The sequence below is a fragment of the Sarcophilus harrisii genome, chromosome 1, assembly GCF_902635505.1.
Source record: "Sarcophilus harrisii chromosome 1, mSarHar1.11, whole genome shotgun sequence".
Lineage (NCBI taxonomy): Eukaryota > Metazoa > Chordata > Mammalia > Dasyuromorphia > Dasyuridae > Sarcophilus > Sarcophilus harrisii.
Genome location: NC_045426.1, coordinates 237,610,582 through 237,627,686, shown reverse-complemented (window position 1 = coordinate 237,627,686; position 17,105 = coordinate 237,610,582). Strand labels below are relative to the sequence as shown.

Genomic DNA, 17,105 nt, shown 5'->3' with positions numbered 1-17,105 from the left:
ATTCTTAGAACAATATTGCTATTATTATATACAATATTCTCTTGGTTCTACTCATTTCATTCTTTATTATTTTGTGCAAATCTTTCTATGTTTGTTGCCACTAAAAAGTGAACTATTATAATCCACTCCTCTTAGTCCCAGTACATACATGGAACTACTGGTTATAGTAAACAGAGACATTTTTTAAAGATACACTTTAAGTTTAATCTGCATAATGAACATTTTTCTCCATCACTTTTTTTTTCTTTTTTTTTTTTTTTTATTTAATAGCCTTTTATTTACAGGATATATACATGGGTAACTTTACAGCATTAACAATTGCCAAACCTCTTGTTCCAATTTTTCACCTCTTACACCCCCCACCCCCTCCCCTAAATGGCAGGATGACCAGTAGATGTTAAATATATTAAAATATAACTTAGATACACAATAAGTATACATGACCAAAACATTATTTTGCTGTACAAAAAGAATCAGACTCTGAATTATTGTACAATTAGCTTGTGAAGGAAATCAAAAATGCAGGTGTGCATAAATATAGGGATTGGGAATTCAATGTAATGGTTTTTAGTCATCTCCCAGAGTTCTTTTTCTGGGTATAGCTAGTTCAGTTCATTATTGCTCCATTAGAAATGATTTGGTTGATCTCGTTGCTGAGGATGGCCTGATCCATCAGAACTGGTCATCATCTAGTATTGTTGTTGAAGTATATAATGATCTCCTGGTCCTGCTTCTCCATCACTTTTTAAAGCTCAGGCAACCAGGAAAACAATCAATCAAGCCCTGATTTTTAATGTTTTCTGATTCCCAAAGTGTAAACAAAGAAATTATAAATACCGTCAAGTTTATTTACCTTGTCATATATTTTTCAGGGATATGCACACAAAAGATAAGATTGACACACACATTACCAAAGCTAGCTCAGTGTTTGGGGGGCTCTGAAAGTGTAGGAGAATAGAGGTATTAAATTGCTTAACAAAGTAAAGACCGACAGATTCATTGTATTGACCTTATTGTTGTATACCTGTGCAACCTGCACAGTATACCAGTGTCATAATAGGAAACTGAATTGCCTCCTGCTGAATTGTCTTAGAAAGATTCTGAACATCATCTGGCAAGTTAAGGTACTGAACTCTCAGGTCCTTTTTGAGCTGAATTGCCAAGCATTAAAACTTTATTATATGGAGTATAATTCTGTTGAACTGTTCACATTGGTTGAATGCCAAAAGTACATTTACATAAAAGACTACTTTATTAACAACTCACACAAGGCAAATATTCACATGAGATCAGAAACAACACAAGGATTATCTCAAAAGTTTCTCAAGTGCTTTGAAAATGATTGCTTGACATGGGAGATAACTGGCACAGGATTTCCTAGTGTGGCATTCCTGTGTCAAAGAAGGTCCTGTGCTCCATGAACTAAGCAAAATTGAAGTAGTTAAAAAAAACACAAACATAAAATGTGTAAATTTGGACATCTCCACTCCAAATGTTCACATGGACTATTTGTAGCAAAACAGTGGCAGAATTCCAAGATCACATTGTTCTAATCAGCCACAGTCATATACCTTGACCCCACCATAAAGATCTCATTTTAGTTTTCTTCAAGAATAAAGGACAAAAACAATTGGTTAGATTAATTTCATTTTTCCCTTGCTAAAATTTCTAATGGAATGGTGAACATTGCAGTTAGCTTATATCCTTAATATTATAATATAGTTTTCTAAATGGTAGAAAGATTGTAATCTTGTTTCCTGGCAGAATAATCTTCATACCTCTCATATTATTGCCCAACCCCAAAACATTCAATGGTTTGCAAGTGTTCACAGAAGAAATGCCAAACCCACACCTAACACCATATAACAAGATAAGGTTGAAATGGGTTCATAATTTAGACATCAAAAGTGATATTACAAGTAAATTAGAAGAACATAGAATAGTTTACCTCTTAGATCTGTGGAGAAGGCAGAAATCTGTGACCAAAGAAGAACTAGAGCTCATCACTGAACACAAAATAGATAATTTTGATTATATTAAGGTAAATAATTTTCGTACAAACAAAACTAATACAGATAAGATTAGAAGGGAAGAAATAAATTGGGAAACATTTTTATATTCAAGGGTTCTGATAAAAGTCTCATTTCTAAAACATATAGAGAATTGACTTAAATTTATAAAAATTCAGACATTTTTCAATTGATAAATGGTCAAAGAATATGAACAGACAATTTCCAAATGAATAAATTTAAACCATCTCTAAGCATATGAAAAGGTGCTCTAAATCACTACTGATCAGAGAAAGGCAAATTAAGACAACTTTGAGGTACCACCCCACACCTCTCAGATTGGTTAAAATGACAGGGAAAGACAATGACGAATATTGGAGGGGATGTGGGAAAACTGGGACACTGATACATTGTTGGTAGAACTGTGAATAGATCCAGCCATTGTGGAGAACAATTTGGAACTATGCCCAAAGAGCTAACAAACTGAGTTTATCCTTTAATCCAACAGTGCTTCTAAGGGGTTTATATCCCAAAGAGATCTTAAAGAAGGGAAAGGTACCCACATGTGCAAAAATGTTTGTGGCAGCCCTTTTTTGTAGTGGCAAGAAAATGGAAACAATGTATGCCCCTCAGTTAGAGAATGTTTGAATAACTTATGGTATATGAATGTTATGGAATATTATTGTTCTGTAAGAAACGATCAAGAGAATGATTGCAGAGAAGCCTGGAGAAACTTACAAGAGCTGATGCTAAGTGAAATTAGTAGAACCAGGAAATCATTGTACACGGTGATAGCAAAATTATATGATGATCAATTCTTATGGACATAGCTTTTCTCAACAATGAGATGATTCAGGGCATTTCCAATGATCTTTTGATAATGAAAGCCATCTATACCCAGAAAGAGGACTGTGGGAACTGAGGGTGGATCAGAACATAGCATTTGCACTTCTTTTGTTGTTTGCTTGAATTTCATTTTCTTTCTCATTTTTCTTCCTTTTGGATCAGATTTTTCTTGTGCAGGAAGATAATTGTATAACTAATTATGCTTATATTCAATTTACATACTTTTTTTTTTTACCATATTTAAAATATATTGGGTTATTTGCCACCTGGGGAGGAGGTGGGGAGGAGAAAAAATTGCAACACAAGGTTTCACAAGAGCCAATGTTGAAAAATTATCTTTGTATATGTTTTGAAAATAAAAAGTTTCAATTTAAAAAATGCCAAATTCTTCAGCTTGTCATTTATGGATTTCCATAATGTGTCCATAAATACTGTCAACTTATTTTTTACTAATGGATTAAGGATTGAGGATGCTTCACACATGTACAAAACTGACTTGATTACTAATAATCCCCTTAAAGTTGTTTACTCTTTTTCAACCCTCTGTATTTTCCCAGTTTCTTCTCTGTGTTCCTACAGCAGATCTCCCTTATCTCTATTGTCTTTCTTCCTCTCACACTTCCTCTGTTCTTCCCACTCTTTCTCCCTTCTTTCCTCTTTTCTTTCCTCCCTCCCTTCCTCCCTCCCTTCCTTCCTTATTCCCCTTTCTTCCTTCCTTTCTTCCTTCCTTCCTCATTTCCTTTCTTCCTTTCCTCCCTCCCCTTCCCTGTGTCCACTTAGGGTATTATACCCATGTCATAAACACAAATCACCAGGACTCTCAGGGACTTACCAAAAATAGTATCCAAGATCAGGTCCCAGTTGGTCATTGTTTGGGTCCTGATTACTCAGAGTAAATATAAATAGCAATAATTTCTGTTTGGCCATAAATCCTGAGGGTCTTCCCATCCAATTTTTATGTATTTATTTTTGACCAGGTGAAAGAGGTCATTCTTTGCCTCAATTTCTACTTATCTTTAATCAATGAATGTTATGCAGCCTCAGTCAAACTGTAACTTGTTAAAGACCTTAGCTTATAATGACCAAGGTCTTCCATTTGCATCCACTTGCATTTGCAGCAGTTCTGATCTATCTTTGGCCACTGGACCCAGCTGATTCTGTAAGGAAAAGTGAGGCAAGTGACCTTACACAGCCCCCTTCACTTAAATCTAATTCATTTACGTGTTATGGCATCACCTCTCTGATATCATGGTCCTTCTTGAGAATGAAGGACAAACAATAGATAAAATCTTAGAAGCCTTTAAGGACTTGGCAGATGTAATCTCCTTCATCATTTTTTTTTTTTTGCTCATCCTGCCTTCCTTCCCACTTTAGAAGTAATCCTTCCCTGTATGTTCCACTCACATTTCAATACTTCTTCCATTTCCTTTATCATGTCCTATTTTGTTTTTGTTTTTTTCTGAGAAAATCATTAGTTGAGGTAATGGGGGGAAAATAACATTGATTTCCTTTCAATGTAAGAAGCCCCTAAAGAAGATAAAAAGAATTCCACTGTTGGCACATCTTTTTGGAACCAAGGCAAATGTTGGTATCATCTTCAGATGGAAGTGAAGTTGTAGAGTTTATTAAATTTTCTAGGAAAATTAACACTATCCATTTTGGTAATATTTCCCATCCCTGAATTCCCCCCAAAGGTAGGGAATAATACTGAAATTTTAATAGCACTTTAAATATACTCTCAAAGTTGGCAAGCCCAACAACTTTAATATGTTGGCATTGATTATTTTAATCCTTAAGTCCTACTGAAGATCATGGTATCACATAGTTAACACTCAAAAGGACCACAGAGGCCAACTATACAAATCCCCTGATCTTACATAAGAATGATATGAGGCTCATAGAAGTTGCCCTAGTCATATATTAAATACTTATCAGAAATCAGATGCACATCCATGTCTCACTTTATTGCAAATCCTGTGTTTATTTAGCTATACCATTCAGTCTTTCAAGCAATGCACACAAAATTGATCTATATTACATATAGAGGACATCTGGAGCAAAAGTATACTTTATCTGCAACACATCCAGCTATAGATAGGAACCATTCAAGAAATTTCAGGCATTCAGTATAGCTTTTACAACCTATTTAAATTGTCATATTGCAATTGCAGAATTTCTGAGAAAACAATTACCATATGCAATTATTTAAAGACAAAAATTTTGGGATAAAATAATTAAAACTAAGCAATATATATTCATATGCCATGATCAAAATGGATGTTAGAACTGTGGAGTACCTGAATTTTCAAATTATTGGCTTTCCAGATACAGTGACTGCTTTTTGACCCATTTATATTAAATGCAGTCTACCCCCATAAAGAATGTATTTGGTTGGTAGATAGTATATCAGCAAAGATTAGACAAGAAGCCTTTAGATAGTCTCAAGATTTATCTTCAGATATTTCTTCCAGATGAAGGTCTGTTTGAATTGTAAGGAAAGACTACCAAGTGACAAGGCGCTTTTCATAGTAGCTGATATTTTTCTCAGTCATATATGTAAATACCAACTTATTATCATTTTGCATGTTTTGTTTGCATCTGTCCCATTCAGTTTTCATAACATTAGTAGCACATTCTAACTTATCTTCTAATTTTCTGATCTCTTCTGTAAGCAACTCCTTTTCAGACTTTTTGTAGTTCAAAGCTTCAGTTCTGGAATAGACTTCTGCTTGAATTGGTGTCTTCTTTTCATAATTCCCCTTAAATATTTCACTATAAAGAACATATTCATGTACAACTGGAAGCAGTGTCTCAGAAAGGTTTTAAGTGGTCTTAAAACACTTGCTAATGCAGCTTGCCACACCTTTCAGGGAGTCTACCAGATCATCTGTAGATGCTGATCACCAGGTGTAGATTGGTCCATATTCCTTCCTTTCCTCAAGATTCTCCTTTTCTTCCTTGTAAATTCTATGAGATATTTTGTCTATTAAGTTTACTTCTTGGCTCTTTTCAACAATGAGATGATCCAAACCAGTTCCAATTGTTCAGTAATGAAGAGAATCAGCTACACCTGGAGAGAGAACTATGGGAAATGACTGTAGACCACAACATAGCATTTCCATTTTTTCTGTTATCGTTTGCTTGCATTTTTGTTTTCCTTTTCAGCTTTTTTGACTTTCTTTCTACATTTTATCTTTCTTGAGCAGCAAAATAACTGTGTATATTTGTATACATTTATTTAACATGTATTGGATTACCTATTATGGCAGGGGGAGGAAGGGAAAAGTTGGAATAAAAGGTTTTGCAAGAGTCAATGTTGAAAAACTATCCATGTATATGTTGTGTAAATAAAAAAAACTATAATAAAAAATTACCATGAAAAAAAAGTTTACTTCCTGGCTAAATGTTCCCACACAGGCATTCATTTCACTGAACTCATCTAGGCAGTTTTTAACTCCTCTCACTGAAGATGCTACAGCTGTGACTGTCTGTCCTATCCTGCTAAGCAATCCAGGACCTTTTTTCTTATGAAAGAGAGCTCCCAGGCTTGCAATAAGAAACACTTTGAAGTCTTCATTAAAAGTTAAAGTTGAATGATCAGCACTTTGATTTAAGAATTTCTGCAGTGCCTTTCTTCATGTCTCAATGAAGTCATCATTAAACTGTTCCATCATGCCTTTCATTATGAATTTTTTTGGCAAAGGAGGAATAATGAGGTTGGGATATGTTTTTTCAAGTTTTCCCTTTATCCATAGGAAATCTTGATAACATCTTCTTACTTCAAATTCACTAGAATCAAATTCACCAGAAGATGTCTTAGTTGTAACTCTGTAAGTGATGAAAGTTTCAGTTGTAGTAATATGATTTTCCAGATCATCAACTGTAATGAAAAGGTCCTTCGAGAATGACTTATCTTCTAACTTATATTGGTTTATCATGGTAAGGGGAATGTTGACATCATAGGATTAAAAGAGTTCATGTCCATCAGAGAGGCATCCTTGTGGATACCTCCAGGTCATCCTGATCCTCATCTAGGTCCAGCCCCTCAGGCTGCAGCACTGCTGCTCCATGATCACTTTAGTCTGCTGCCTGCTCCCAGTGTCACCTTCTATTCCAACTGGGGGGCCCTGGAGAGAAGGATTGCAGTACCCACCTCTCGCCATCCATCCCAGCAGTGGTTATAATGCCATGTTTAATACTATTTGCAAATATGTCTCTTTTCCTTTGTAGATTATAACTTCCTGGAATTAAAAAAAAAACATTTCCATCATCATTCATTTCACCTTCTCATCCAGAACCTAGCATAATTATTCCTCACACATAGTAGGCATTTAATTCACCCTTATATCATTTTACAAATGCCAGTGACTTCAAGAGCTAAAAAAAGTTCTATCAAACAATATCATTATTATGAGAGCTAGAACTGGGGATCATATTAGAATACTCCATCTGCCTCACTGTCTCATATTATCTGCAATAAGGGAGAAAGAACAATAGTATGAATAATCCAAAAAAAAGTGAAAACATGTAAAATCATTTATATTTGCTTTTGGAATCAAATTTCATAATTATGTTGGAATATATTATTTGCAAATGCCATCACTTTATAATATCCTGCAATTCATATTTTGTTATTGCTCATTAAGCAGTCTGAAAGAATAGAAAAGTAAAATGATGTACAGACCCTTCAGAATGACAGCACAGTTAACATTATTAGCACTGAAATTAGAAGAACATAGTGGGTGCTTCAGGGAGCAAGTGAATAGCCCCAATATTGAAATCTATCTAAATTTATACAGATATAAATTTTTTAGAGAATGAAGATCTCATTTAGCTAAGGACTTACAGAGAAATAGAAATTTCTTTTGTTAGTGGACATGACTGGCCACAAGCCTGATAACTTTGAAAGGATTTGATTTATCACTTAAGAGAATTTAACCCAATGTATTTGATGCGCAGACTAAAGCAATATGTAACTGAGTTTATATTCTAAACAATCTCTTTTTATATAAGTGTTTTCTCAGTGCTCTTATATACCTGATATACAGGAGATGGGGATGGGAAAAATAAAATTATGGATTTTTGGTATCTTTTCTCTGCAGTTATTTCATAAATTATGACTTTGCTTGGTACTCTCTTCATATTAAGCTTTCTAGTAATCAGAAAGGTAAGTGTAATAAAATAGTAAAGCATGTCCTGATTCTTTCTATAAGGACAATTAGCCCAAGACTTCATCATATCCTTATAATGACATGTCTCACAGTCCCAAAGGAAGCATTTTTTTAAAGTCTATCCTGATATGACTTCACAGTTGTTAAAAAGGAGGATATAGGAGTATCCAAATAATCCAGAATTGTCTTGCTAGTTTCTCTGGTCCCACCTAGCCAACTGCCCTTCCTGTCCATGATCTGTATAGCTCTGCTGAGGCTTTTATGATTACCATTAAAACTCTCACTAATCAGTTGAAATCCTCACCTAACCTTGTTCTTCTTTTCCCCTTTAACTGATCCAGTGAGGGGTTGAGATTCAAATGGATTGGGATAGGGAGGGATAGTGTTCAGATTTATGGGATACTACTCTAGTTCCAGAGTTTTGCCGGTCCTAGTACTAATTCTAGATTGAAATACTTAGACTCTTGAATAACAAGAGAAAAGGGAGAAATTTAATAGTTTCCTTGTGGAAGAAAATATCCCTTTCATGATGACAGCAGTGTTTCTACTGGGGCTATATCCCAAAGAGATCATAAAAAAGGGCAAAGGACCTACATATGCAAAAATGTTTGTAGCAGCCCTTTGCCTGTACTAGCAAAGAACTAGAAACTGAGTGGAAGGCTATCAGTTGGGGCATGACTGAAAAGTTATGATATATGAATGTAATGAAATATTATTTTTCTATAAGAAATTTTCAGAAGTATGATTTCAGAAAGTTTTGGAGATACTTATATGAACGGATGCTATATGAAGTGAGTAGAACCAAGAAAACATTGTACACAACCACAATAAGATTATGTGATGATCAATTCTGATGGACAATTCTTTCTTTTCAGCAATGAAATGATTCAGGCCAATTTCAATAGACTTGTAATAGAGTGAGTGTGATTTGCATTCAGAAAGAGGGCTGTCAGGACTGAATGTGGATCACAACATAATATTTTCATTTTTTTATTGTTGTTTGTTTACTTTTTGTTTTCTTTCTCATTTTTTCATCCTTTTTTGATCTGACTTTTCTTGTGCAACATGATAAATGTGAAAATAGGTATAGAAGAATTGTATATGTTTAACATATATTGGATTACTTGCTCTCTACGGGAGAGGGTGGGAGAAGGGAGGGACAAAAATTTGGAACAAAAGGATGTGTAAGAGTGAATATGAAAACTATCTTTGCATATATTTTGAAAATAAAAATTATTTTGAATAAAAATATCCTCAGATATTTTATGGTGCCATGAAAAAAAAAATTAGACTGTATGCTATAATTTGTTAACTTGTTTATTGAATTGTTCTCTTTTCAACCAAAGGATATAGTTAGCACCAATTAAATAAAACTTACTTAGACTTTAGTCCAATATAAAGAAAGACTAGATTGTGGAGGTAGAGAATTTCCCTCTCTCTCTTTTTTTTTGGAGGTTTTAAAAAAGAGGGAGATTAATTGTATGACAGTTTAATTCCTTTACTCAGAAGAAAAAAGAAAAGGGAAGAAGGAAATGACAGAAAGAGAAAAAGATGGAGTGGAGGAAAAAAGTCAGAGAGAAAGAGAGAAATATTGGAGCCTATTTAGGTGAGATCTCTTGCCTCCAAGGTAAGACTAAATAAATGATTATCCACTTGTTTCAGTTTCCTTGGATTTTCTTTCTTTCCTCCCTCCCTCCTCCATTACCTTCCTTCTTTCCTTCCTTCATTCTTTCCTTCCTTCCTCCTTCCTCCTTTCCTTCCTTCTATTTCTAATACACGTCCACAGCCCCCCACCCATATTACCCCCAACAAACTCATTCCCTACCTCCATTCCAATGTCTTTTTAGTGAAAGAGATGCTAAATTAATTTTGTTAAATATACTCTCATTTCTAAAATGATTTGAATATTTTCTACCTCAAATGCTTCCAATTCAACTTCAATTTCAGGATTTGTTTTGTTTTGTTTTGGAGTCCCATCCAAATATATTAGTAGTTCTGGATGGCAGGCAATTTTCAAAGAAAACTGATATGTTTCTGTGGGTGGGTGTATATGAGAGAGAGAGAGAGAGAGAGAAAGAGAGAGAAAGAGAGAGAGAGAGAGAGAGAGAGAGAGAGAGAGAATCTAAAGGTACATTTTTTTCTAAGATGCTTTGGAAAAAAGAATCCAAATAGAAAACAAAAGGCATATTATTAACATGTTGAGTGACATATTCATTCTATGAATGATTCAGTACACATCCTGTGTTATTGTTTTTGCATCTTCTGACAGATGATCCATGAACCAAATAGTGAATAAACCTGTCAAGAAATCTGAGTAGGGTGACTTCTCTTTATGCAAGATATTATAAGTTGTTCAAAGAAAGGAATTGGAGACCTCATTTTTAGCAACCTCCACATTTCTCATAGTCTTGACCTTGAAAATTTATGATTAACAAAAATAGTAGCAGGTCTTGAATGAGCCTTATCATATTGCAGCCTTATCATCTTGAAATGTATTGCTAAAGAGATACTTGTTTAATAAATGGGGGAAAAACATATGCAAAAAGCCTCTTTTTCCATGAACAGTCATTCATATATCTATATATCAAACCCCTAATCTTTAGGCTTATATAAATGTGAAAGTTACTAGCTATACAATATATTAATGAAACAACCAACAATAAAATTGACACAAATCATTATTTATACTGAGCTTTGAGAAAGGTCATAGTCAAAGTTACCTTTGATTATTGCTAGAACTCTTGAGTTTTAATTATGTAATATATTCTTACTATTCTGTTGTTTCAGGATATTAGGTAAAATCTCTTCTCAATAATTCTATGCAACTTATTTATAAAATAAAGCTTAAAAGAATTTTCTAAATAAATCAAATCTCTCAGTTCTCTCTTTGCGTGTTTCTCTGTCTCTGTCTCTCCAATCAAGCTAGGAAAAGTCTACACAGAGAAATTCTCAAAGGTGCAGTAATATAATCCATCATTTTTTTATGGGAATTGTGGCAACTGAAGCTGGTGTGATACTGGCTGAAGAGAAAATAAGCATCTTCTAAATGGAACAGGCAATGTGATGAAATGGAAAAGATTCTCAACAGGGACCCAGGAAACACATGAGTTTCACATCTTGATCTCTCAATAACCATCTGAGGGATGATGGACAAGTTATTTAACCTTGTTGAACTTCAGAATCCTATTCAGGAAAATGAGATGAACTCTGATTTCCCTTTTAGTTCTAAAATTCTTCCTTTTCTTTTCTTTGCCCCTCTAGCAAATATCCTGTATACCTTTCTGCCTTTCACTCAATTCAAATTTGCTGTCTCTTTATTAAAATGTGTTAATTCTGTCACCCAAACTAAGCTTTCTCTGATAGCTTTGGGCATAAAAATTTGATAGTCTCAATTCTAGACCCTCAACTGCCTATTCAAATAATTCTTTTTTTTTGTTTGTTTGTTTTTAATAAGACTGCTAGATGGTTCAGGACAGTGAATTGGCATTAGAAAGGTCCTGTAGCCCATTCTAATTAATATTTGCCAAGGGTGTAACTAGGCAAAGAAGAGAATCAGACAAACTTCCAGAAGCAATATTTCCACACCTGCAGGCTGATTGTTTGGCCAGAGTGCCAACAGCAATGATAGAATGAAATGTTGTACTCAGTATAATGAAGTTTAAAAAAATGTTAGTACATTCATATTTTTATCATTTAACTTAAACTTTATTATCCTCTAGGATATTCTAGCGAGAGGTTTTGAAGTTTTTATCTTGAGATATGGCCATTTTGAGGTTGAATGGGAAAGACTACTTTCAAAAAGAAAATAAACTATCATCATTTTGCACCTAAAACTTTCTACCCTCTAGAAACTGTGCAAGATTATGAATTGGACTCAATGATTAGGTATGCTCCCAAATGAAATTCAGCAGAAACAGGCAGACAATATCCCTTGAGCAACTCCAGTTTTCTTTTTTTCTGCTAGTTGAGCAGCAAATTGTCAATTTTGCTCACATCTGAGTGAAGGTAAACAAATGGGCATTGTCTCAGTATTTGAAACTTTGGGCAAAAATATTTTTAAACAATTACATTTTCTTCAGATATTGTTGGGAATTCAGAGTTATGGGTTAAGTGCTAAAAATTCACCTCAATAAAAACAAACCCACACCCATACTTATTTGACTAAATAGTAACTCTTAGAAGAATGGACAAATGACACATCTGTTATGCCACACTGTCGATTTGAATCCCAGTTCATTCCATGGCAATCATTTTCTAACTCAAATACTTTCATCCCCATTCAACACTCATTCAAAAACCTTGGTGTTAGCCCAACGCGAACAGCAGAGATCAGGGCCAGGTTGGGTTGCAAAGGAAATGGGAATACACTACAAAATAGTTAAGAAAATTTCTAAAGATAACTATGAGGGAAATCATTTATAAAATCATTATCTGTGTATAATATACTGAGGAAATTTAGTGCCAAGATAGTGGAGTAAGGAAGAAAACCTTTGAAGCTCTTTTAAATTCCTCTCCAAATAACTAGAAAAACTACCTCAGAATTGATCTTTGAAGCATTGAAACAACTTTCCAGCTCAAGAGAAAAGGTTTATCTTACTGGAGTGGACAGGAGTGAGAATGAAGTCCAAGAGCAGCAGTAGCAACCAGACTCACAGAAGGGATCTACAGCAACAGGTAGTCCAACAATGAAGTCCCACTCTCCTGCAAACCAACAGCCGCCTAAGCAAGTGAGTACTCTGTGCTAGAAAGCGAGGCTTGTAAACCCTAGTGACCCCACTCCACACAAGCTACTAACAAGGCCTAGAGCCCCTTGCTGATCAGTAGTGCAGACCTGCCCCAGGGATGGTTAACAATTCAATCTCATCCCTAGGGCCTACCAGCACAAATATCCTGTTTCCATAGCAATCAAGGAACAGGGTTCCTCCCCTAGGGCAGTCAAGTCACAAGATTCCCTCCTCCAGGGCCAGCCAAAAGAAGTACACTGTTACCATAGTAAATCAGGAGCAATCCTGTACCTTTGGAGCAGGCCAACAACTAAAACCCACACTCTGGGGACACCAAAAACAAAGTTCAACATGCAAGTACAAGCCAGAAGGGAAGCCCACACACCACAGAAAACAAAGTAAACGCTGAAGCTTAGTATAAACCAGCTGACAGAGCCCTAGAAGAAAAAAGCTTGTGACAGTGCAGGACTACAACCTAACTCTCACAAAAATACACCAAGTCACTAAAATAAGGCAGAAAAGAGGGGAGGAAAGACCTTGACTTTAGAAATTTACTATGACGATAGGAAGTATCAAGGCATAAACTTCAAAAAACACAATAATGTCAAAATGGCTAGATGTGAAGTCTCAAAGAAAAATGTGATTTGATTTCAAGCCCAAAAAGAATTTCTAAAAGAGTTTTAAAAGAATTTTTAAAAGCAAATTAGAGAAGTTAAAGGAAAATTGGGGAAAGAAATGAATAATGCAAGAGAATCAGGAAAAAATAATCAATAGCATAAGAAAAGATATACAAAAATTTACTGAGAAAAATAACTCCTTAAAAAATAGAATTGGGAAAATGGAAAAGGAAGCCTACTAAGGAAACTGAAGAAATTTGCTGAAGAGAATAATTCCTTAAAAATTATTATTGACCAAGTGTAAACTAATGAGTAGATGAGACATCAAGATATAATGAAAAAAATCAAAAAAAGTAAATAAATAAATTATATATATGTAAACATAAATAAAAAGTAAAATATTTTCATAAAAAACAAATGACCTAGAAACAGATGGAAGAAAAATAATAAAAGAACTATTGGAATACCGAAAAACATGATTTAAAAAAGTCTGGATAACATTTTTAAAGAAATTATCAAACTACCCTGATATAGGGTATATGCTGATAACCAGAGACCAAAATAGAAATGAAAAGAATCCATCAATACCAACCTGAAAGAATCCCAAAATGAAAACTCTGAGGATTAGATTAGCTAGATTCCATAGCTAACAGAACAGATATTAAGTGTTTCAAATCTTCAAAAAGATAAAATTTATATATCATGGAACTACAGTTAAGATAATACAGGATTTGGCAGCTTTCACATAAAAAAAAATCAGGGTGGTGGCGCCAAGATGGCTGAGAGGACACTCTTCATTCTGACCCCCCTTCTTCCCTGACTTACTGATTACTAAATCCAGCCTCAGAAAAAGTGCTTGACTGGTAGAATCCACAAATATTGGGAGTACAACAAATAACTAGTCAAAGATAATCTAGAAAATCACAAGAAAAGGTCTGTCTTGATCAAGTGGGAAGAGGCCAGTGCAGTCAGGGAGGCAGAACACGGAGGCTAGCACATGTTGAGCAGACTGGGGGTCAGGTTGCAATCTCCACAGATGGAGAATTTGCAGGTAGAACTTTGTTGGCTACTCTGCTTTGGCTACAAAGCAGTTGATCAGCAGAGAAGTTACACAAATGCCAAAGATGGAATGTACCCCAAAACACCAGAGTTTAACAGGACCTGGCCACACCTACCCAGCACTGGGATTGACTCAGTACAACTACAATGCATCTGTACAGCCCCATTCCACAGTGTGGGGCTCTGCACAGAGCAGTGACAATTTCCCTGCTTAGCTGCCAGTCCCAGGGCAGCCTCTATTCTTCAGCTTGGTGGTTTGTCCCAGGGCAGCTGCTGTTCTGCACAGCGGGGCTCTATGCAGGGTAGTCACACTTCTGCAGTTCGGCCACTCTTTGCAACCAGTTTTCAGGACAGCTACTGTCCATCTGTCCCTGTTCTGTAGAGGAAGATGAGAAGCTTGGAGATCCCAAGGGCTTTTTAAAAAATGAGTAATAAAGCTAAGCATATGCTAATGATAGCTTCTACACAGAAAGAGAGCAGATTTCCAACCCTGAGGAGACTAATAGCTGACAGTATCCAGACAAAACCCCAAAGGGGGATATAACCTGATCCCCATTATGCAAGGCTCTCCTAGAAGAAATTATAAAAGATTTTAAAAGAGAGCTAGAAGAAAAATGGGGAAAGGAAAGAGAAACTCTGTAAGAGAATATGGAAAAATGTTAAATATCTACTTGGGAAAAAAAAAACAGACCTCAAAAAGTAGATCTAGGAGAGATAATCTGAGGATTTGAGGATTATCAGACTGAAAATTATGATGAAAAAAAGAGCCTAGACACCATTTTATAGGAAACCATTAAAGAGAACTGCACAGCTATAATGGAATCAAAAGGTAAAATAGGCATTGAAAGAATTCATCGAACACCTTCTGAAAGAGACCCCAAAATAAAAACTCCAAGAAATAGCGTGGCTAAATTTGAGAACTATCAGACTAAAGAAAAAATACTACAAAAAAAAAAAACAATTTAAATATTGAGGAGCTACAATAAGGATCACTCGGGATCTATCAGCTTCCACATTAAAGGATCGAAAGGCCTGGAATCTGATATACCTAAAGGCAAAAGAACTTGGAATGCAGTCAAGAATAAACTACCCAACAAAGCTGAGCATTTTCTTCCAGGAAAGAAGATGAACATTCAATGAAACGGGTGAATTCCATTTATTCCTAATGAAAAAACAAGAAAGTCAGGAGCTATATGAGCAAAACTATAAAACATTTTCCATATAAAGTCAAATCTAACAAAATGGAAAAAAATATTAAGTGATCTTTGATAGGTCGAGTGAATATAATAAAGATGACAATATTACCTAATCTGTTTATTTAGTGCTATACCAATTGCTATACCAATCAGACTCCCAAGAAACTATTTTAATGAGCTAGGAAAAATAGCAACAAAATTCATTTGAAAGAACAAAAGGTCAAGACTTTCAAGGGAACTAGTGAAAAAAAAATCAAATGAAGGTGGCCTAGCTGTACCAAATCTAAAGCTATATTATAAAGCAGCCATCACCAAAACTATTTGATATTGGCTAAGAAATAGACTAGTTGATCAGTGGAATAAGTTAGGTTTATAGGAAAAAATAGTCAATAACTTTAATAATGTAGTGTTTGACAAACCCAAAGACCCCAGATTTTGGGATAAGCATTCACTGTTAGACAAAAACTGCTGGGAAAATTGGAAATTATTATGGCAGAAACTATGTATGGACCCACACTTACTATCGTACACTAAGATAAGGCCAAAATGGGTTCATGATCTAGGCATAAAGAATGAGATTATAAATAAATTAGAAGAACATAGGATAGTTTACCTCTCAGACCTGTGGAGGAGGAAAGAACTTGTGACCAAAGAAGAACTAGAGATCATTATTGGTGACCAAAGAAGAACTAGAGATCATTATTGATCACAAAATGGAAAATTTTGATTATATCAAATTGAAAGACTTTTGTACAAACAAAACAAATGCAGACAAGATTAGAAAGGAAGGAACAAACTAGGAAAACATTTTTACGGTTAAAGGTTCAGATAAAGGCCTCATTTCCAAAATATATAGAGAATTGACTCTAATTTATAAGAATCAAGTCTTTCTCCAATTGATAAATGGTCAAAGGATATGAACTGACAATTCTCAGACAAATAAATTGAAACTATTTCTAGCCATATGAAAAAATGTTCCAAGTCATTGTTAATCAGAGAAATGCAAATTAAGACAACTCTGAGACACCACTGAACACCTGTCAAATTGGCTAGAATGACACAAAAAGATAATTCGGAATTTTGGAGGGGATGTGGGAAAACTGGGACAATGATACATTGTTGGTGGAGTTGTGAATGCACCCAACCATTCTGGAGAGAAATTTGGAACTATGCTCAAAAAGTTATCAAATTGTACAAACTCTTTCATCTAACAATGCTACTACTGTGCTTCTATCCCAAAGAGGTCTTAAAGATGGGAAAGGGAGCTATGTGAAAGAATGTTTGTGCCAGCCCTTTTTGTAGTGGCTAGAAAATAGACATTGAATGGATGCCCATCAATTGGAGAATGGATGAATAAGTTGTGGTATATAAATGGTATGGAATATTATTGTTCTGTAAGAAATAATCAGCGGCATGATTTCAGAAAGGCCTTGTGAGACTTACATGAACTGATGTTGAGTGAAATGAGCAGGACCAGGAGATC

The 17,105-nt window shown here is 35.0% G+C and overlaps 1 pseudogene; it reads right to left on the bottom strand.

Annotated features, from left to right (window-relative positions):
* Positions 1-5,080: 5,080 nt before the first annotated feature.
* On the bottom strand, positions 5,081-6,855 carry LOC100913757 (annotated as a pseudogene).
* Between the last annotated feature and the right edge of the window lie 10,250 nt (positions 6,856-17,105).